General features: G+C 42.5%; 1 long non-coding RNA gene across 1 annotated transcript in view; it reads right to left on the bottom strand.

The window, feature by feature from the left end:
• Positions 1-23,147, bottom strand: part of LOC146806006 (uncharacterized) — an 86,261-nt gene that overhangs the window by 62,431 nt on the left and 683 nt on the right. The gene's annotated exons all lie outside the window — the stretch shown is intronic.

Genomic DNA, 23,147 nt, shown 5'->3' with positions numbered 1-23,147 from the left:
AGGAACAGTATAATTTACCATTCCAACTCCAGGGTGTGCAACAGTAGGGAAGGTGTTGGAATAGTAAATTATACTATTGCTTGGTTTAGCGTGCCCGCCACAGCAAGTTATAGAAATTACTTGCGATGTAATGGCTTGCGTTGTAACAACGCGGTCGTTGTAATGACCTCGTTGTAATCTCATGCATTGTAGCGAATGCCATGTAAACACTGTTTCCGTAGTTTTTCTTATGCTAGGATTTTAGCAGATAATTGAAAATATTTAATAAAAGACTATCCTGCCCTAAAAAACTTACCACTTGCGCCATACTCCATCATTGACCACTGATACAACAAATAATGTGTAGGTCGATAACCAATTTGTCTTCCTGGAAGTGTATTCAGAAAATGAAGGTATGTCTTGAGATGTGACGTCCTACTCATTACTAGTGAAACTCATTGGGAGAATGGTTTGAATTAGAATTTCGCATTTTACTTTTTAAAGGGCATAAAACCAAAAAGGCATCAAAGCAATATAACCAGCAAGGGCAAACAGGGGAGACCAGCCGCAGCAATTATGGTTGTAAAAAGTGCCAAGTATTTACTTGCCTGTGGATCACGGAATAAGAATTAAGGCTCAAAATATGCAGAGGGATAGTGTTCCAGAGCCTGGCCTCTGCCACAGATTAGGCACGCTCACCCCATCTTGCCTTCCAGAACCTGGAAACAGTCACTTTCCTCTGAGCAGCTGATCTCAACTGTCTGTTTGAAAGATATCAGTTGAAAGCACTTCTCGCATAGCAAGAGCCCTGCTATTGAGGGCCTTAAAAACCGAACACAGGGCTTAAAAATAAGCCTCTTCCTCACTGGGAGCCAATGTAGTGTCGGCAAACCCTTCCTCACCAAGAGATGTTTAGGAAATCCCAACACCAAGCAAGCAGCCGTTTAAAGTTTTACTGTTGTTCAGCTTCCGGGAGCTGATGATGTTGCAACTCATTACAAGGGCAGCCCATGAATGAGACAAGCTACTTAGGATACACCTTATTGCTTCTCCAATTCAGTGGGCTAATATAAGTCTAGTGTTTAGTCTAGGCACCTCCATGTAGTATCCATTCGGTGTTGCAAGACAAGAACCTATTTTAGCTTGATTGAAATATTTTATTAATTTAACATTTTTTGCTCTTATCATTTGACTAATGTCACTTTCTGTCTTGTCAATAACGTAAACTGTTGTGTTACATACCTTCTTTCTGTGTTGTATTGTATTGTATGGTACTGACATTTGTATAGTTATTTCCATACCTATAGTAATGCCTAAAGTGCTTTTCTGATTTTTCAGTTTTTTTGTCTTCTTTATATAACGCTTCAGACCCCTCACAAAATTAAAATGTTATCTAATATTTATCAGGGTCATGGGTACCCTGGTTCTTTGTGGTGTGACTTATGTGAAAAATATTTTGCTCCCCTTCAGCACAAACACTGATAATAAATGCAACCATATATGCAGTTATTTCACTTCTTTTGGGAGAGGTTGGTTCCATCGAGGTTTATGGGGTCACCAAGTAGCATCAAAGAGTTAAACCTTTGAAGGCACTTTTAAACCAGCAAGGATTATCGTTATATAGAGAAGTACCCACAGCTACACAGGAGCTAGAGAAGAGCAACACATTGGAGGCGCTGTTAAACATTAGGGAGTTTTATCCGGAGTCTCTCCAGGAACAACAGAAAAGCAACTCATTAAAGTCACTTTTACACCATCAAGAAATAAAATTATATGGAAGTCTGTCTAGGACTGGCGGAAATTAAACAGAAGTGCAACCGAGTGGAAGTATAGTTAACCCTACAAAGAGCATTATATAAAATCAGCCATGGAGCAACAACACAAAAAAACAAGCATTGGCATAGCCAATAGGTCTCGCTTTTGGAACCTTATAAGTATTTAGTTATGCAACTGTTGCATGGCTAAACACTTATAAGGTCCCAAAGGTGAGACCTATTGACTATGCCAATGCTTGTTTTCTTTCTAATCGCGGCACAGGTGCTTTACTTTTAACATTAAAAGTAAAGAACGGGTGCCGATATTGTAGCAAAAGTAAAGAAATAGATATTAGTTTCTATTTCTTTACTTTTGCTATAATCGCGGCACCAGCACTTTACTTTTAACAGTAAACGTAAAGCGCGGGTGCCGCGATTATAGCAAAAGTAAAGAAATAGAAACAAACATCTATTTCTTTACTTTTGCTATAATCACGGCACCAGCGCTTTACTTTTAATGTTAAAAGTAAAGCACCTGTGCCGCGATTAGCAAGCTAAAAATGCTACCGCTGGCCACAGTTTGCAGTGCATGTGCGCGAGTGGTGCGCGCTCAGCAGTAATCACGCCATTAGGTGCCTCTGCTGAAGCGTGCGCCCGCGCACATGCACTGCCGGCGGTAACATTTTTTAAAGCCCTTACTAAAGTCTCTCCAAGCAGCCCATGCGCGCTGACTCAGCGAACCATATAATTTAAAGCATTGTTAAACCACCTATTAGTGTTATGTGGATTCTAGCCAGAAGTGACAGAGGAGCAACACAACAGTAACTATCAGATGCACTGGCAAACTACCAAAGTAGTCAATAATGGCGTTTGCCAGGAATCAAATGGGGAGAGATCATGGAGGATTTAATGAGGGTGGAAGACAGAGGGTCTGGTCCAACGCCCCTTTCAGGCCCTAACAGCCCCAAACTGGGATGATGCCACAAGAAGACAACCTTAATGTTTCAATCTTTACCTTATTGCCCTAGAAGGATGGGTTGAAAGGGAAAGGACAGGTGGTTTTGAGACCTCCATCAAAATGAAGTCCACACATCAGCCCCCTGCCTGATTTATATGCTCTAGTGGAACAAGGGTAGGGAGGTAGGCTAGAGATGGAGTGAAGAAATGGGAAAATGACACATGCATCAGTAAAGCCAATAGGTCTACCCGCTGAAACGTATTAGCTTTCTCAAGGCTTGTTCTTTTACCATTATGAGATGGATAGATGCCATCTTGCAATGGTACATTAAATAGAAATGAATAAAAGAAAATAATCACAGTTGGCTAACACATATGCATTCTCATGCACAGTGGCCATCATGGAAGTGATGTTCTTTCAGTGGATAATGATGCAGAGAGAGGGGGCATAAAAGTGAGCAGTCCATTAGCAGTGTGCAGCTGATGGGTTGTTGCTCAAAGAAAAAAATCAGTTAGTAAATGAAGACTGTGGGAGTTTGGAAAAGAGGTAGAAAAGTGATAAACTCATGTGAAGTTCTACAAGCAAAGAAAAAAAGGAATTCCTTGGAGGTCAATAGTGGGGGGATACAAGACAACCAATCACACTGTTAAGAAGAAGTAGCCCAAGAGCAGTACAAGTACAAAAATAGGGAGAAAATCCAGCGAATAAGGAGCAGAAAAATCATTAGAAAAGAAGGCCATCCGCTCGTGAGCAAGGGACTAACACAAAGCACACTCTGTGTATATTTTATGGTGGGTCTTTGCAACCAACAGCAACCTCTGTGTGTAAAAGCTGCATATAGGTTGAGACCCAATAACCTAGAAAAAATTCATTGTGGAGCAAATTAAAGGCACATAAAATTTCAGCAGTAGCTTATATTTGGAGATACAGTTCAGAGAATATAAATCTTTGATTAACAGTCAAATAGCAACATTCAAGCATTTACTCATCAAAGTGCATACTGCATATTAGGTTGAAATGATTTAAATGAAGTGAGAATGATATGAACAATAAAGAATAAACACCAGACCTTTCAGAACTGTTAATCAATGTGGAGTCAGGGCATTAGGAATACTCAGGCAGATAGGCCTCAGGTGTTTTTCCTCTGAAGGAGTCTCAAAAAATGCATTTAGTTCTGACAAATATGTCACAGTCCACAACAGGATAGTGAACAAATTATAGTTTCCCAAACTAATCAGATCCAAAATGAGGATGGCATCCTCCAATTAGGTTATTCACAGAGGCGTGCTGTTCCTAAGGACGGGGTAGTCTTTTCCAATGGTGCCCTCACACACCACGAAGGATGTCATGAATCATCATCGGGCTAGCTCCTCTTTGGGCGGGCGCTGCAATGGCCGACAGGCAACAGCGAAGCGGCTCTTTAGCGGATTCTTTTGGTTGATGAAGCTGGTGGATGAGTACGGGTGTGTGGTCTGGATAGTGCAGTGGGAGTGAAGGGTAAAATAGGTCTAGGAAATCATAACAGAGGGGCTCATTACGATGTCCTGACTTTTGCCATTGCCGAGCCAGCTGTGGCAACCATCACGACATCGTAACGAGTGAAACTCCCGCCATATGACAATGGTAGGGGGTTTTGCAGCGGATGCAATGTGCGTCCGCGGCTTTTCCGCCGGTTGGTGATCGTTACGATTGCTGGCCGGGCGGAATGGGGCACTAATATGGTGGCGGTGCATCTGGCTGGAATTGCTTTGGGGGCCCATTGTGGGCCTATGGGGAGTGGGGGGCTGCACTTGGGGGGTACCTATTGTACCCCCTACATTGCCATGCTCAAGGTGGCAGGTACCGTGCGTTATCAGCCACACTGTGTATGGCAATACACAAAGTGCCTATTTGGCATTGCGGTGGCTGCTGCTTACAGCAGCATCCACCTCAATGTTAAAGATGTGGATTGCGACCGCCAGGGTGGGATCCTAATTGCCGGTGTGGGACCACCGCACCTCTGGCAGCCGGTCCCAACACCGCTAGGGTGGCAGGCAGACTGAAGTCCGACCGCCGTTCTAATGGGGCCCTTAATGAGTTTATTGTCACAGGGCCCAATCCTAACTAAAAAATGTCAGCCATGGCTGGAAAATTATGTTCCTAAAGGGTCAGTATGGTATCTAAGGTCAACATGTTTTTTGCCTTGCAGCCCGTAACGGGTCAATTGGCACTTCATCAGGACCAAAGTGTATAGAAAAGGGTACTCTTCGCACTATAGCATTACTGGTTTGTCATTTGGCCTATTGCTAACCAGATGCGGGTAATGCCAATGGTAACTGAGTCCCGAGGTGGAAGACCTAAAGGAAGGGGGAAACAAGGGGTGGGGATAAAAACAACAAGAAAAGAAACATAGTCTAATTAGACAAAGCAATTGCGTACGGCTATAATCAGCAGTAGGTGCAGTATGACCAGTGAGACTGACTACAAGTACGGGGGGATTTAACCTGAGTTTGAGTGTACTTGAGCAGTGTCAATTAACGTGAAGGCTCTATTGTTAAAAAACATGGTGCCTAGGTACATAAGGCTGGCAGGTTAGTATCATTCATGTGCAAGCATAAAGAAAGGCTTGAGGTAGCAGGCTAATGTGGTTCCTCACAATGCCTACCGGTAGTTAGTAAAGACCAGGATGCCAGAAGGTAAGGTTCTTTGTTCGTTCTTAAAGGTGCATCTGGACATGGAGTTGAGGCTCGTGTGCATGATCGAGACTCCGGTGCTGCATAAGAGCGATTTTACCGGTAACTTGGTAAGCTAGGTATGCTGCGGCTAATTAGCATGTAAATGGACCAATATTCAAATGTGCTGACATAATGGCAGTGGCAATAACCATGAGGGCTACATGAATGAGTTAAAAAGGTTATGCGCCATCTGGAATCGAGGTAAGTGCTTAAAATGGTGTGAAGATTAGCAGTATCGGGACCAGTGCGGGTGTGCGCCGGTGATGTTGAAACACCGTCATGACTGAGGCAAACTCACCTCAACCAATTGTGGTTGATGGCCGACGGGGATGGCAGAGCGACGCTCTGATCTGCAATACAGGTAAGCCCATAGTTATTTAAGCTGCATTTATCTTACTGGATTTTTTGAAGGAGGTTTCTCAGGTAAATGCAGCAGTGTGGCATGGATCCATATTTACGGGAGGACTGCAGATCAAATAGCTTTGATCGTACCCTTACTCTGGGCCCCATACTGAATGCCGGTGGATCCGGAGACTAAGTAATGTCCTCGCGGCACGTTGCAGCCTAAACCTCTAGAACACTGACTGCGGCAGCCATCTTGGGGATGAAGTTTATTGATTAGGAGAGTGATAGTTTTTTGGAATGTGAAGCATTGCGGGTGATATGAGAAGATGTTTTGGAGCTGTCACAAATTAAAGGATGGTTGGAGGTATAGGATAGGTAACACCGCTCAGATTCAGGTGGCAGAAAAAATTACCGGTGTGGTGTGTACTATTGAGTAATGATCAATCTCTGTGGAAATGGGTCTTAAAAAAGGATGTTGTCATGCCCCAGGAGTCGCGCCCCGGACCGAAACCAGGTGGTGAGGGTATGGAGTTACTGTCTGATGTAATGAAGTGACAGTGGAGATGCCCTAGGCCATCCGTAGCTGACTGAACTTAGGGCTTTCCTGGAGTGGATAAGGTGATTGCCCGAAATCAAAAAAGATGTTTTAAGGGTGGTTGAGTTCTGCCCAGGTGATGTTGTCATTTAAGCACCGTGGGATGAGAGTCTAAAGACCCAGCTCTGTTCATTTCTGAAGAGGGCATCTTTAGAAGTTAATTGTAAAAGCTTCCAGGATAGTCCATTGGAAGTCATTCTGAGTGTGGTTATTTTCCAAGACGTGAGTGCACATTTTGGTGTTGTTTTTTTTGCACCTGATGTTACTTCTATGCTCTGTCATTCTGGTTTTCACAGGTGGTCATGCCTATGTATTGCAGTTGACAGGAGCAGGGATGAGGTAGATGCAATTGCGGATGTTGTAGTTCGTGTGTTGGTTTGATGCCATTTCCAGGTGTTGGTGAGTGTAATGGTCTTGTTTGCCTTAGTCAGGGGGCATACTACACACTGACTGCAAGGGAAATAGCCTTTGACAGGTGGAAGGTTCCACAGGGTATTCTGGGGTGGTGAAGTACTTTTCTTCTTTGGTCTGGCGTTGACCAACAGATCGTTGAAATTAGCAGTACATTTGAAAGCAAATCTTGGTTTGCTGAGAGTGTTACCACCTCCTTGGAGGATATTCCAGTGTTTAATACCTGCTTGTCTAATCCTGTTGAATTCAGGGGTGAAAGTTGTGGTCAGACTTATCTTTGGGTTGTCTTTCCAGAAGTGTATCTCTGTTAGTGTTATAAGCTCGCTTTTGAGCTTGTTTTATCTTGTTCAATAGATATTGCCAGTTGGCCAGATGGGAGGTTAGTTTAGATAACTGCAATTTAAAATCCTCCAAATTGCTGCAGTTACATCGTATGCGCAAGAACTGTCCATATGGCAGGTTCTCCCTTAGAGCTTTCGGGTGGAAGCTACTATATAGTAGAGGGCAATGGCTGTCGGTTGGTTTTTTGGAGGTGACAGTATCTAGTTTGCTGTCCCTCTGTATGATCATTAAGTCCAAGAAAGGGATTTCAGTGTCAGATGTATTTGCCATGAACCTGAGGAAGGTATTGAGACAGTTAACCCAATAGGTCTTCCAGGTCGAGGAATAATCCCCTTGTGAAATTTAGGCAGTGTGTAAAAGTAGGGTAGTCGTGGGTTATCGTTGATAAGAAATTCAGACTCATTTTTGGAGATCCATCATTGGTTAAGGGCAGATAATATCAAGAAATTGATTCGTAACAGGTAGCGTGCAGTGGGATCCTCCAAAAGGGACGTGTAATGTCTGTTGTCATGTAGTTGGAGTAGGTATTCTGGCCTGTAGTCGTCGGTTGACATTATAATAATGGCCCTGCCTTTATAGGCCTCCTTGATGGTTAAGTTGGTGTTGTCAGCCAGGTTTTTTATGGCCTCAGCTTTCCAAACTGTAAGTGGTGTGAAACCCTCTTACGGTGCGTATTCCTGCGACCTCTTGTAAGACTGACTTTTCAAATGTAAGCACTTCAGGGGGTACCATGCTTGAGTTTGGGGTGAACGTAGAGGGTTTTCGCAAACCTGAGTCAGTAGGCTGTGACTCAGTTTGATTGGCGAAGTAGGCTTTGAGGCGGACCTTCCTGAAGAAGTTCTGGAGTTCACAGTTAGTGCAAAAATTGTCACTGGAAGGGGTGGGCACAAAGCCAAGACCATGTTTCAGTACTGATTTTTCTACATCAGTGAGCTCTCTTTTTGATAAATTAACTATCAGTTTTTCTTCTGTTGGTGGCTCCTCAATTCCATGGGTGGTTCGTGTGCATGGTCCGGCCAATGTACCTGTTTCGGCTGGTTGTTGGCGCCTCTTCTTTTTCTGCTTCTCCCTCTGCCCTAGCCTCTGCCTAAAAAAGGTGGTTGAAAGGGGGCAAATGGAATTTGTTGGCCTGGGTTGAAGTTGGCATATGGCCACATTGGGGGGCCTTGGTAGGGGGGAGGGCCGCATCCATATGCCATATTTGTTTGAGTATGTGGATGGGATCATTGGCTACCTCATCTGTCAGTACCGGAGTTACTACTAGAGGAGTAGTTCCTTCTACGTTGGGCATCATCATCATCTGAGGAGTTATCTTCCGTTCCTGGAGTGTCGTCATCCTTCAGGTAGGGGTAGATCTTCTCCTTGCTGAATCGTGGAATATACTTTTGTAGTTTTGCGAACTTTCGTCTCATCAGGAAATCTTTGTTGTCTGCAATTTCGATGTTTATTTTGGCCAGTTTGGATTTGACGGCTGCAATGGTGGTACTATCTTTTAATGCTCCTTCTGCTATTGTGATTTTCATGATGAGGTTGTCTGCTAAGCGTTTCGCCGTTTTTATGATTAGCACCCAGAGGTCCCTGGTGCACTTTCAAGCAACCAGGGACCATTCCTCTTTACATTGTTTATCCTCCAGAAATATTCTTGGTGTATTGGAGACAATGAGGCCATTGGGAGATATAGTAGCCCGAAGGTACTCAGTCATAATAGCTCCATGCATTATAATTTTCATAAGTTGTCTCTTCATTGTTGTTATGGTATTCCAGTCGCCACCTTAGTTGCTGGAAGAGGCTCCCCCATCTGTGTTTAGCAGAGAGGGCATTCTCAGTATTTCTGAGACTAGGTTGTCGCTGAACGATAATCCTTGGTTAATCTCCATTGTTCATAGAGGGTTGTAAAGAGTGCAAACCACTGAAATATGGATCTGCTCAAAGCGTGCAAATCGCTGATAACTTACGCAAAGTATCTAGAATAGCAAGATATATATGGATTTGTTCAAAGTGAGCAAATTGCTGATAAACTTGCACAAAGTATTCAGGTCACCAGGATGTATCTTGAAAGCAAGCGTGCAAATCGCTGACGTATAGAATTGCACTGGTATAATTCAACAATGAAGCAGTGTAGTGAAATGGTACTCTATCATGAAATAAAGAAAGAGTGGAACCGGATGAGGAACAGAAACTCCGGGGTACTCAGCAGGATGCAGATATTTCTTGCAACGTAAGGTACACTTGAACTTAAAGTTTGATGCATCGTGAGTTCTCGGAAGATATATCAGCCTTTGTTGAGCCTTAAGCTTCACTGCGCTCAAGCTGGAAGCTGTGTCCTTTTTTGTGGCGAGAGCTTAACTACACTCGAGCTAGGAACCACTGTGCACTATAGAGCCAAAAACAGCTACAGCGCAAAGTAATTAATTTTTCAAAGAAGCGGTAGCCGAGTAACAGTTGCGACGATCAAATCATGTAGTAATTAAAGTTATTGTAAGCTTTTCAATTTTCTTCAAGAAATCCTCGATGGACAATCTGTGTAAAGTTTTGTAATTCAAGAGAAACAGTAGGTTTGAATGATTTCTAGGCAACCAGTGCGACAAAAGTTAGTGCAAAACCTTTCAGTTTTCAGTTGAATAACTCAGACAGAAAATAGCAAGAAAAGAGACCTCTCCTTGTGTGTTCACTTACAAGTGAAAACGACAGTTGGCACTTCTGAATGTTGTGGACTGCTCTCTGGCCCCTTCAGACCCTTATTCTGATTAATTTTCTGCGTGATGGATAGATGAAAATCCAATGAAGATCTGCCGGACAGTCAGATTCCAAATCGTCGCAAGATATGTAAATATGACACCAATTAGGTGTAATGGAGTCGGTGGTGGTTTAATAAAGTGAGAGTACATCCATCAATGAAAGGGGTACTGGAGCAACTGAGAGATAGAACACGTAGCTCCAGTGACCTCATAACATTCCATGCATAAAGCTTACACAATACCACATGAACTTGTAATTTCGATTTGTGAATACTTGGCTGATACTGATGAGCTCCTCTCTTATAAACCCTCCCTTTTGTTCTGGGTCTCGGTTGCTCATTCCCGCTCCAGTCTAGTTTGGAGGAGTTGCTATCCCTTTCTGCTAAAAAACAACCATGTATAGTATACCATATTTCTATATACTCCTCAAAGTAAAGAAAGGGACACAAATATTTCAGGCATTGGATCTGCCTTAGAACCTCTTTCAAAATTTTGTGATTGGTTCTGCAGACCATTAGTAAAAAAAGTTTTCCTACTTAAAATCTATGAAGGATATGTTCAGTATATTTGAGGGAATATAGATTAATTTGTCTCAGGAACTGCTCATTAGCATGGTCGAGGAAGCATTCTACAGAAATATTTCTCAAGAGGTATTCATGTGAGTAGGAGATTTAATATTGCCCAATGTAATGAGGAAACCCCAAGCTAACACACAAGATCCTAGTAATTTTTTACCTTTCTCGCAGCTCTCTTAACTTGTAGAAAGGCACACTAATAAAATACTGGCAATTGTTATAGAATCAAATCACCTACTTGAACCACAACAGAAGGTTTTCAACCATCCCATGGCATGGAGTCTGCGCTAAATATACCAACAGAAGAGTTGAGGCGGTGAACTGACGAGGTAAAGTCAGCAGTCTTGATACTGTTAGACTTGTCAGCGGCGTTTGACACCGTCAACCACCGAATCCTCGCAGTATACAAGCCACTACCAGCAGCAAGACACATAAACCTAAAACAGTTAGCATTGTTGCACGTCCATACATTATAAAGGGAGATGTCATCTTATAAAGAATGTGGATAAGGGAATATAAGACCTAACCACCCTCCCCATGGAAAGAAGCAGTATTATTATATAATAGAATATCTCTGGGCTTTGTCAGCAGACCCCACACCTTAGTGCCTAGATGGTATATCTATATCATAGGAACTGCATGGCTCTTCTTCCTAGAAAGGTCCATCTCCAATTGTGTGTTTACCAAACATGCATCCCCATAATATCAAAGCACAAGCTTCCAGCAGCCGCAGCTGTGTTAGCATGTTTTGTCTAGGTGCTAGGGACTAACCAGAACAGAATAATAAAGAGCGGTGTTTATCGACCTTGCTCACAGTGTTCAGACTAAACTCCAGGAAAAGGCATTGAACACATGAAGCAGTTGGTTCTTATGTGAAAGGCATAAACAGAGTCTTGCAAAATAATGTCATGTAGTAACATGCGCAAAAGCTGCTTCATGGCAGCAGAGCTCATGCTAACTTAGCGATGTCAATAAAGTCCCTGGTCATGGGCCAATTATGGACCCCCCAACAGATCAAAATCCAGGTCAGCGTATAATGTATTGGAGAGGCATAAATCTAAGGCACAATAAAAAGGGCACTGCTGGCAGTAGAACACAGGTTGCACGCAAGTGAAGTAGGCAAAGCAAAAAGTTAGTCCACAACTTATGCCAAGGCCGCTAATGGCAATCATCCAAAACGTTGTTGCACCTGGCCACGGTACAGTTGCAATTGGCTGGGTCTGTGCAGTACCACAAGATGGGCAGCCATTGCGTCATATGAGCAGAAGTATCAGCACATCAGCTGCCAGTGCTAGTATTAGGGGTAACCCTCCGAAGGCGCTGGAAAAAAATAGAATGGATAAAGGCTAGTATTACTCCAAAAACTGTCTGAAAATGGGTTACACGGCCGGATTCCACAAGTTAAAAGAAATTAGCAAGGCCTTCTATGTCAGATGCATTAAATATTAGATGTATCAGTTTGCCAAAATGGAGTGGGAGATTCGTATTCAGGAGTGACTGAATCTCACTAGACATTCTCGCCACCTGCAATTCAAAGGTCTCTCGAGCTGAAGTGAAAACCACTTCCTGTTGAAACAATAGTGCTTTGAGTCTTCTAAGTTTATTGAAATCTGTTTTCAAAGTCGGAATGGAAGGCCAAAGAGACCTATCTACAATTCCATGCTGGAGTGGAAAAAGCACATTGCTACAGAAAGTAACACACTGTGAAACTGTTACTGCATACGGGATGCCTCCCCGTAAGCCACAGCAGTCGTGGTTATTTAAAATAGGATAAATGCCATTCAAAAGCAAGGTGAGTGAGGGAATTATTGCTGGGACAGGCATACCTTTCAAAAAACAAGCCAGATTAGGAGCGGACAAGTTCCAAGCACCATGCAACTTAACTTGTTTGTAAACTAAGGTATATCCAACTGTGGAATCGCACTTCTGCCCTTTGAGGAATACGTCATTATCCTTCCATTGACATCTGTAGGCAAAAGGCAAGGATCACAATTCATGAATAATTGGACTCCCTAGGTGTTCAAAGCGGCCTATAGGGAAATGTTTCATGCAAGATTTAAACTGAAATAGCAAGAATGGCAGAGAAATAACGCTATGAATTAACCATACAGCCGAATCAGTCTCTACCGCAGAAAATGGTAAATGTTCTACTTCTTCAATGTGTAATAGCATGTACGTAGCGTCTTTCATTGACATGAACCTCTGCTTATCAGTTAAGTTGTATGTCATAAATAGTGCTGAAGCGTTCAAATAATCCCATGGTACTTTTTCCATTTTGAGAATTTGCAACGTCCATGCAAATTGCATCACAGATCACAATTGATTCTGACCATGGTGTAACACACAGATACATCACTTTGAACAATATGAATAACAGATGAAACAATGTTATCTAATGATTAAATGGGGGAAGAGAATGTATTTATGCTATTGTCGACAACTGCAAGAACTTTTTCCAAATTTGCTTAGTCATTTTGGCGCAGTTGCAACGCGGCCTCTATCTGCGAACATTTCCATAATTCATTATAAGCTGCATTGATAAACCCTTTTGATTGTGGGGATTTAGGACCCAAGATAAAATCTGCCAAATTGATATCGCTTCACAAGAGAGACAGGGGTTGTTTCACTGATGACAGTGTGGAGTGTTCCTACCATTGCTGACACAATTTCCCCACTGAATATGTGGTGACCAAATGAGAATGCGGGAAACGTGAATCAAGTCTAGTTTGAGTGAAACCTGTTGTTGCATTATGAAAAAGCAGTTGACAAGCGTTTGAGCTGGTTTGCCACAACAACCATCCGGAGGAGTCAACGTCAGAGATATTTAAAGTGCCATTTCAAAACCGGGCTTGCAGGACATTGATCGTATGATTGGTGTGTTCATGCCAATTATCATACTCAGCCAATGAAGTAATGGATGGAATATTTACATTTCTGGCTGTAGCCAGGCCAAAACGAGTGGTTTGGTGCACCGTGTCATTTAAAAACAATAATTGAGTCTTCAAGGGTTCCTGCCACTCTACCAATGTGGGGGGCCTCCTAGAGTGACTCCTGTCACTTTTCACTGGTGAAAGAGGTCTGGGAAAGGGTGGAGAGCTCTGTTCCTCACCTTCTTCCCTATCATCCTCAATATCATCTAGGGCATTCTTCTCATCCTCTTCAGGGTCTGAGGAGGACCCTCCCTCTCTAATCTTTTTTGCAGATAGGAGCTTAGGGGGTTTTCCAGTTGCTCATTTTTTGCAGTAACCCTATGGCTAATGCGACATGTTTTGCACAGAGCCCTCAGATCACTGATCCTCAGGGCTGGGATGACGGAAAAGTCAAGATCCTGACCAGCTCTTTTTGTGTCTAACTTTTTACTTGGAAGTTGGGAACTTTAAAACATTTTGAAAAGCTTTTAAACCTTTGCCTAACACACCTAAGCTTTTTACATTTACTTATTGGAATTTGGGGTCGACACAGGGCCTTAGAATTCCAATGTTAAACAATCAGAAAACATTCTGAAAAATGAATTTTAGAGTCTAGAGTCAGTTTTGTGGATTTCTCGTGCAAAACTCACTTATGAACAAGTGGAACTGCAAAATGCAAGTTCAGGATCCCACTGCTGTAACACCAATGTATGAAGTTGGAATATTATGGGGTGATGCTGGTTAGGTTTCACCCTGCAATACTATCACAAACCCCAAAGATGGTCCGCGTATTCACAGTAATACATCTTTAGCTCAGTCTGTTGGTGTGGTAAAGAGCAGGCAGGCTTTACAAGAGGAGGATGTTTAAGCACTGCAGGATACCAACATAGACGATAAGTAATTGACATGACTAAAAAGAAATATGACACCAATTTAAAAAAATAAAGCATATTTTTTCTTAATTTAGACACAAAAGCAAATTTGATCAGCTATATATAACTGCAGTTATGACTTTTAGAAGCAGTTTACAATCAGTGCAAAATAATACAGTAAAAATATTCAAATGCCCTCAAAGGTAAAAACCACTGAACAAACGATCACTTGCAGGTCTGGTTGCATGGAACTCTTGCAGGGTAAAGGTGATGCAGATCCCAGGACCAAGACACAGTCAGTACACTTTTACCTGGCCAATGGAGCCCGGGTGAAGAGATGTCCTAGCTGTCCCTGGTTATGAATGGGAGCCACGGCGGAGCTCCTTTTACCACTTACATGGTGCTGTGGGAGAACAGGGTGAAAAATGTCAACAAGTACATCGCTGCTGATGTCAGATGAAAGTCTTACAGAGTGTCCTCTAGCTGTAACATCGAGGGAAGGTGTCAGTTGCTGGACTTGCGACCAATAAGCCTTGGAAATGGTAAGTTCAGCAAGGAGCTTTTTCGACATCCAGAGGTCTGGGGGAACACGATAGCAGCCTAAAATTTTATGGAAGGCAAGACTACAGTTACCAGAATGCATTAGACCATCTGGTTTGGAGTGATCCTTTGGAGGGCCCGATGGCCAACGATCCTTTGGATTCTGAACATTGATTTGCCTGCAGTGTGCAGGGGACTAGTCCCACTAGTCCTAGGGAGTCTTTTGTTGCTTCTGGCACTAACAGGGGTCCCTCTATCTTCAGGAGCCAACCTTTAGGTTAGGACAAGCCTCGCTAGAGAAGTTCCAGGAGTGTTGTAATAGGTACAGAGTCTCCCTCTGTTGGTGTGTGCATAATCCTGTTGTGGTCTTCTCATGTCTCCTCTTTGATTCAAGTTGGATAAGAACTGAGGGTCTGGTCTCAGTTGTGTCCCTTAAATCTTAGATTTAGGAGATTTATGGGAGTGGGAGGAAGTAACCCATGGGCTGCTAGTCCCTGCAGCTAATAAGCCCTTGAGGTGACACCATCTGGGGTTGTATATCACTTTTTCTACCCATAGGCCACTATTTCTACCACTTTTAAAAATGGCAGTCTTCCTTTGATGTACAGAATAGGAAACCCACCCTGGAGGTGTGGCTACCCTTCTGGGAGTGTAGACCTCCTGCATAGTTGATGTCCCACATGTCCTGGAGAAGGTATGCCTGAGGCAATGATGGGCTGTTTACGTCTCTGGGGAACAGCCTGGATGTATATCAGAGGCAGTGCAGCATTTGGAGCTCACTGCCTTGATGTGCCACTTCACTAGCCTGACTGGGAGGGGGGAGGTGTGACCTCCTTATTGCCCATGCTTTTCTTCCTGACTCCTGGAGGTGCTTGGCAGGAGGTCAGAATCCTGTCTTGGGGGGAGCAAGCGCGGGCTGCAGCCAGAGCGTTGGAAAGCTGAGGCTAACAGGTGGGCCACATCTAAAGTAGCCACCTGCCTACATGCCACATTGCTCCTGGCATGAGATTTGTGTCAGGAGTGAGAAGGCACATTGTTAAATACCAAACTCAACATATTTAGGTGGTACCATATGGAGCTAATCACCCCAGGGATGCCGCGTAAGCCCATGTTCACCTATGAACCTCCTTTCACTTATAGTGTACTTAAATGGTAAATTCTATTAGAGAGACATATAAACTTGCACTTGCAAGCCTACATCCTTAGCATACTGCCTTCTGGGCTCAGGAGGACTTCTTAGGGGCGACTGACATTTATTAAAAGCAGTGCATTTACTTTGCAATACATGGTGATGACTAAGTCAAAACGGAGCAGTTTACACTGGTACTGCAGTCAGCAATGGCAGGCCTGCTCTCAGTAGTTTATCTGGGTCGCTCGGGTTGGCTCAAACTGTACTGCAAGCACTGGGGACCCCTTTACTACCCTTGCCCTGGGTACCACTAATACCATACACTAGGGGCTTATGATGGGGGTAAAGTCCTTGTCAATTCAGATTGCCAATTCACATATATCAGTTCTGGGAAAAGAATACTGGCACCAGGGCCTGGTTAACAGGCTCCAGTGCAGTGTCAAAGTCAAAAACCAGCATCTAGTAGTCCAACTGGGGGCAAAAAGTGGGGGGACACTGAAAAAAGGCCTGTTTTCTTACACTCAAGAATATATGGATCAATTAAAGTAAGTGTTTATTATACAATCAATTAAAATCATTACAATTGATTAGAAACATTGCAGATGAACACCATAAGAAAATAATTGGGAGAAATGATTTTGTTTGTGTGCCTCTTAAAATCAAAGCATAGTTTAACCACGCGTGTCCTACTCTTCTTTATTGGAGGGATGCTGATAGAGGCTGTCTGAATTTGGCACAAGCAATTGTTAAGAATATTAGAAATTTGCCAGTAAGTTGGGGGTCTGATCCAGTAACTCATTCACCCCCGTGTCTATGCATCTCAGAGTATTCAGCTGCAGAAGCCTTGCTCTTGACAAGGCATTATTTCTGTTCCCAGCAATAAACATATATAAATTATCGACAATAGAAACTCAGCAGCCTAGAAACATATGAGAAAAGGTGGTCAGAGCCTTCCTTCAAATGTTCAATATAATAAATACGTGAAGGGAATCTAAATTTGGTATTATTCCCTTTTGTGTTAAGGTATAGGGAGGATTGAGAAATGGATGCTCTCTGTCATATTTGTATAAATTTAAAACCATCCAGGCATGATTTTTTCTTCACAATTTACCTGATCTTCATGATACGATATCAGCTAGTCCTGCTTCATTGCTCAATATTTTATTTGGAGTACAGGCAATATTTTCCCAGATCTCCTTAACCTGTAATGTTTTTACAACATTATCCAGATATATACTCCATGAGATCTTTACCTTCACCAACATTTTCCTTAATATTCCCTGTAAAATTAATGTTAAGGATGCTCTCATCTTTGCACAATATGTCACACATGCTGCCTGCAAAATGTAAAGTTGCCTCCACAAATTAAACTTCAGACTCACCTGCGCCTGTGATGTGCAGTCTAGCAGTAGTAACAATAATCTGTGTCTCCACACTGTGCAAAGTCAATCCAACCTCCAAATTTCTCATGAAAATCTGCCACACCATATGTCAAAGCGATATAGAACATGTACCTGCCATTATCTATAGCACTAGAGAAAGGGTCAGACCTGATAATTTGTTGGACTAGTAAGCAAAAGTGGAATTCAAAGATTTATATAGATAGATGCCACCCTTCCCACAAGGTAAAGCCCTGGATATTAGTAAATATTTATTTGCTCAAAGAATTCATTTTCTAGCTGCTATTTGCCTTTTTAAGTAGCTTTCCCCAAAAGATTACAATATGATTTTTTTATTGATCATTTTTTATTTTTTACTTAAGATATAGCTTAGTGGATTGGCACAATTCATAAGAATGTGCTTTAATGTGGAGGTAAAGGGCTGTCATAGTTCAGCTTAATTTTATAGCTTACTATACCAAAGATGTTTGCTGTAGATGCATTTTTAGGTAAATGTACACAGTCAGAACCCAGAACAAATTCAACATTGCTTTTGTATATTTATGTGCACTGAGACTGCAGATCTCTATTTTCCAGACCTAAAAATGAATATAAACTTTCTTTCAAACTCTATGAAAAGGTCTCTGATGATCAACCCCATGTATAGAAGGAAACACAACTCACCAAGGCTGCTGGTAAGCGCCATAAAAACGAGGACAACAAATAGTTTCATGATGAGAGAGATGGTTGATCCTGTTGCTGCAAAACTCAGCTCAATCTCAATGTGATTATTTACTAGCAGAGCTTATATAATTATACAGAAATTGGCTTCTCACACTCCAAGCAGAGTCACATGACAGATCAGTGTGCTCCATCAACAGTGTTTTGTGTTTGGAAGCACACCAGAAATACTAACAACACCTCCTCCTTCAGACTACTTTTATATGGATAATGGATTACTGTGCCAGACAGTCTTCAAAGTCCTGAGTGATAGAAAGTACTATTTTCTCTTCAAATTCTAATAAATGGCCTTGTTCCCACACCCAAACCCTACTCCCCCATTCATAAATTACAAAGATTATCATTCTGATTTAAATCTTCTCTGAGGAATCTGTTGATTATTCACAGTGTAGCATGTCTGTTAGTGTGGATGATTTTTCGCTGTGGATGACATCCTTCCAGTGATATTTTGAGACAATCCTTCATGGTCCACTGACAAAATATCGACTAAAAAAACATTGACCTACAAAACATATTGAGACAAAAATATTGGCTACAAAAATATCGACTACCTACACTGAAAAAGGTAAGCACAAAAATATTGAAAGAAATATTGTTTACAATAAAATAGCTATATTAAATATCGATTTTTCAATATATACAAATGAAAATATTAAGAATAAAATATATTAAATACCAACATGAATTTAATAAAAATGAAATATATTTGATATTTGCCCTCCTGGGGCGATCCCCAAGCAGATTCTCCCCTTTCCAATGATACCTCTCCCGTCTTTCTACGTGCTCAGGGGGCTATCTCAACCCACCCCCCCGCAAAAATGTCAGCCTTTCTGCCCCCTGGGGCACACGAGTGTGGTATCATTTTTATTTTGAGACCTGGGGGAAAGCTGGGTGGGAGGAAATTTGTGGATCCATGTAGATTTTAGAACTTTCCCAAGCAGAAATTAGAGAAAAAGTGTTTTTTTCAGCTAAATTTGAGGTTTGCAGGGGATTCTGGGTAGAAAAACTTTAGGGGACCCACGCAACCCATACCTCGCTGGACTCCCCTGAGTGTCTAGTTTTCAGAAATGTGTGGGTTTGGTAGGTTTCCCTACATGGTTGCCAACCCCGGGGCCAAAAACTCACGGGACTTCCCTTGCAAAACCAGGTTGTTTTGTGATAGGTAATTTTGATGTCACCTCAATAGGTTTTGACCCCTTGCCTGTCGCGGGCTATTGACCCATCATTTTTTTTGGGAGACCTGGGGGAATGCTGAGTGGTAGGAAATTTGTGTGAGCCCGGTGATCCCACACTTTTCCACACAAAAATGTGTGAAGAAAGTGATTTTTTCAGCTAAAATTGAGGTTTGCAGGGAATTCTGGGTAAGGAAATGTTGGGGATTCACGCAAGCCATACCTCCCTGGAAGCCCTCGGGTGTCTAGTTTTCAAAAATGTATAGGTTTGCTTGGTTTCCCTATGTCCCGGCAGAGCTAGGGTTCAAATACTATAGCAAGGCACTTTGCCAAAAAAGGGTCATTTTTCACTGCGAAATTGAGGTGTGACCATGTTGCGTTTTGCGCCGTTTCCTGTCACGGGCACTAGGCCGACCCACACAAGTGAGGTACCATTTTTCTCGGAAGTCTTTGGGGAACACAGGGTGCATGGAAATGTGTGGATCCACGCAGATTCCAGAACTTTCCACCACAGAAATGTGGGAAAAATGTGTTTTTTTTTACCATTTTTTAGGTTTGCAAGGGATTCTGGGTAACAGTACCTGGTGGGAAGCAGTCACGTCACCCCATCCTGGATTCCCTTGGGTATCTAGTTTTCAAAAATGTAAAGGTTTGGTAGGTTTCCCTAGGTGCCGGCAGACCTAGGGTTAAAAAACTACAGCTAGGCACTTTGCCAAAAAAGGGTAATTTTTCTCTGCGAAATTGAGGTGTTACCACGTTGTGTTTTGCGCCGTTTCCTGTTGCAGGAACTAGGCTGACCCACACAAGCAAGGTACCATTTTTCTCGGAAGACTTTGGGGAACACGGGGTGGGTGGAAATTTGTGGGTCCATGCAGAACCCAGAACTTTCCACCACAGAAATGTGAGGAAAATGTGAATTTTTTGACCACTTTTAAGGTTTGCAAGGGATTCTGGGTAACAGAACCTGGTGGAAGTCAGTCAAGTCACCCCATGCTGGATTCCCTTGGGTGTCTAGTTTTCAAAAATGTAAAGGTTTGGTAGGTTTCCCTAGGTGCCGGCAGAGCTAGGGTTAAAAAACTACAGCTAGGCACTTTGCCAAAAAAGGATAATTTTTCACTGCGAAATTGAGGTGTTACCATGTTGCGTTTTGCGCAATTTCCTGCCGCAGGAACTAGGCCGACCCACACAAGTGAGGTACCATTTTTCTTGGAAGACGTTGGGGAACACAGGGTGCGTGGAAATTTGTGGGTCCATGCAGATTCCAGAACTTTCACAACAGAAATGTGAGGAAAATGTGTTTTTTTTACAACATTTCAGGTTTGCAAGTGATTATGGGTAACAGACACTGGTGGGAGGCAGTCAAGTCACCCCATCCTGGATTCCCCTGGGTGTCTAGTTTTCAAAAATGTATAGGTTTGCTATGTTTCCCTAGGTGCCACCAGAGCTAGGGTTCGAAAACTACAGCTAAGCACTTTGCCAAAAAGGGTAATTTTTCACTGCAAAATTGAGGTGTGACCACGTTGCGTTTTGCGCCGTTTCCTGTTGCGGACACTAAGCCGACCCACACAAGTGAGGTACCATTTTTCTCGTAAGACTTGCGGGAACGCGGGGTGGTGGAAATTTTTAAATCCACACAGATTCCAGAACTTTCCACCACAGAAATGTGGGGAAAATGTGTATTTTTTGACAAGTTTTTTTAGTTTTGCAAGGGATTCTGGGTAACAAAACCTGGTGGGAGGCAGTCAAGTCACCCCAACCTGGATTTCGCTGGATATCTAGTTTTCAAAAATGTATAGGTTTGGTAGGGGTCCCTTTGTGCCACCAGAGCTAGGGTTCCAAAATTTCAGCTAGGTACTTTGCCAAAAAAGGGTCATTTTTAACTGCGAAATTGAAGTGTGACCATGTTGCGATTTGCGCCGTTTCCTGCCGCGGGCACCAGGCCGATCTACACAAGTGAGGTACCATTTTTCTCGTAAGACTTTGGGGAACGTGGTGTGGGTGGAAATTTGTTGATCCACGCAGATTCCAGAACTTTCCACCACAGAAATGTGGGAAAAATGTGTTTTTTTTAAAAAAAATTTAGGTTTGCAAGGGATTCTGGGTAACAGAACCTGGTGGGAGGCAGTCAAGTCACCCTATCCTGAATTTCCCTGGGTGTCTAGTTTTCAAAAATATATAGGTTTGCTAGGTTTCCCTAGGTGCCGGAAGAGCTAGCATTCAAGAACTATGGCCAGGCACTTTCCATCACAGAAATGTTGGGAAAATTTGTTTTTTTTGGACAATTTTTTTAGTTTTGCAAGGGATTCTGGGTAACAAAACCTGGTGGGAGGCAGTCAAGTTACCCCAACCTGGATTCCGCTTGATATCTAGTTTTTAAAAATGTATAGGTTTGGTAGGGGTCCCTAGGTGCTGGCAGAGCTAGGGTTAAAAAACTACAGCTAGGCACTTTGCCAAAAAAGGATAATTTTTCACTGCGAAATTGAGGTATGACCATGTTGCGATTTGCGCCGTTTCCTGTCGCGGGCACTAGGCCGATCCACACAAGTGAGGTACCATTTTTCTCGGAAGACTTTGGGGAACGTGGTGTGGGTGGAAATTTGTTGATCCACGCAGATTCCAGAACTTTCCACCACAGAAATGTGGGAATTTCTTTTTTTTTTACAACATTTTAGGTTTGCAAGGGATTCTGGGTAACAGACACTGGTGGGAGGCAGTCAAGTCACCCCATCCTGGATTCCCCAGGGTGTTTAGTTTTCAAAAATGTATAGGTTTGCTATGTTTCCCTAGGTGCCACCAGAGCTAGGGTTCAAAAACTATAGCTAAGCACTTTGCCAAAAAGGGTAATTTTTCACTGCGAAATTGAGGTTTGACCACATTGCGTTTTGAGCCGTTTCCTTTTGCGGACACTAAGCCGACCCACACAAGTGAGGTACCATTTTTCTCGTAAGACTTTCGGGCACGCGGGGTGGTGGAAATTTGTGGATCCACACAGATTCCAGAACTTTCCACCACAGAAATGTGGGGAAAATGTGTATTTTTTGACAATTTTTTTAGTTTTGCAAGGGATTCTGGGTAACAAAACCTGGTGGGAGGTAGTCAAGTCACCCCAACCTGGATTCCGCTGGATATCTAGTTTTCAAAAATGTATAGGTTTTTTAGGGGTCCCTAGGTGCTGGCAGAGCTAGGATTAAAAAACTACAGCTTGGCACTTTGCCAAAAAAGGATCATTTTTTACTGCGAAATTGAGGTGTTACCATGTTGCATTTTGCGCCGTTTCCTGTTGCAGGCACTAGGCCTACCCACACAAGTGAGGTACCATTTTTCTCGGAAGTTTTTGGGGAACGCGGGGTGCATGGAAATTTGTGGGTCCATGCAGATTCCAGAACTTTTCACAACAGAAATGTGAGGAAAATGTGTTTTTTTTTTATAGAAACTCAGCAGCCTAGAAACATATGAGAAAAGGTGGTCAGAGCCTTCCTTCAAATGTTCAATATAATAAATATGTGAAGGGAATCTAAATTTGGTATTATTCCCTTTTGTGTTAAGGTATAGGGAGGATTGAGAAATGGATGCTCTCTGTCATATTTGTATAAATTTAAAACCATCCAGGCATGATTTTTTCTTCACAATTTACCTGATCTTCATGATACGATATCAGCTAGTCCTGCTTCATTGCTCAATATTTTATTTGGAGTACAGGCAATATTTTCCCAGATCTCCTTAAACTGTAATGTTTTTACAACATTATCCAGATATATACTCCATGAGATCTTTACCTTCACCAACATTTTCCTTAATATTCCCTGTAAAATTAATGTTAAGGATGCTCTCATCTTTGCACAATATGTCACACATGCTGCCTGCAAAATGTAAAGTTGCCTCCACAAATTAAACTTCAGACTCACCTGCGCCTGTGGTGTGCAGTCTAGCAGTAGTAACAATAATCTGTGTCTCCACATTGTGCAAAGTCAATCCAACCTCCAAATTTCTCATG

The sequence above is a fragment of the Triturus cristatus genome, chromosome 8 (assembly GCF_964204655.1).
Source record: "Triturus cristatus chromosome 8, aTriCri1.1, whole genome shotgun sequence".
In the NCBI taxonomy this organism is placed as follows: domain Eukaryota; kingdom Metazoa; phylum Chordata; class Amphibia; order Caudata; family Salamandridae; genus Triturus; species Triturus cristatus.
This window is presented reverse-complemented; position numbering and strand designations above follow the sequence as displayed.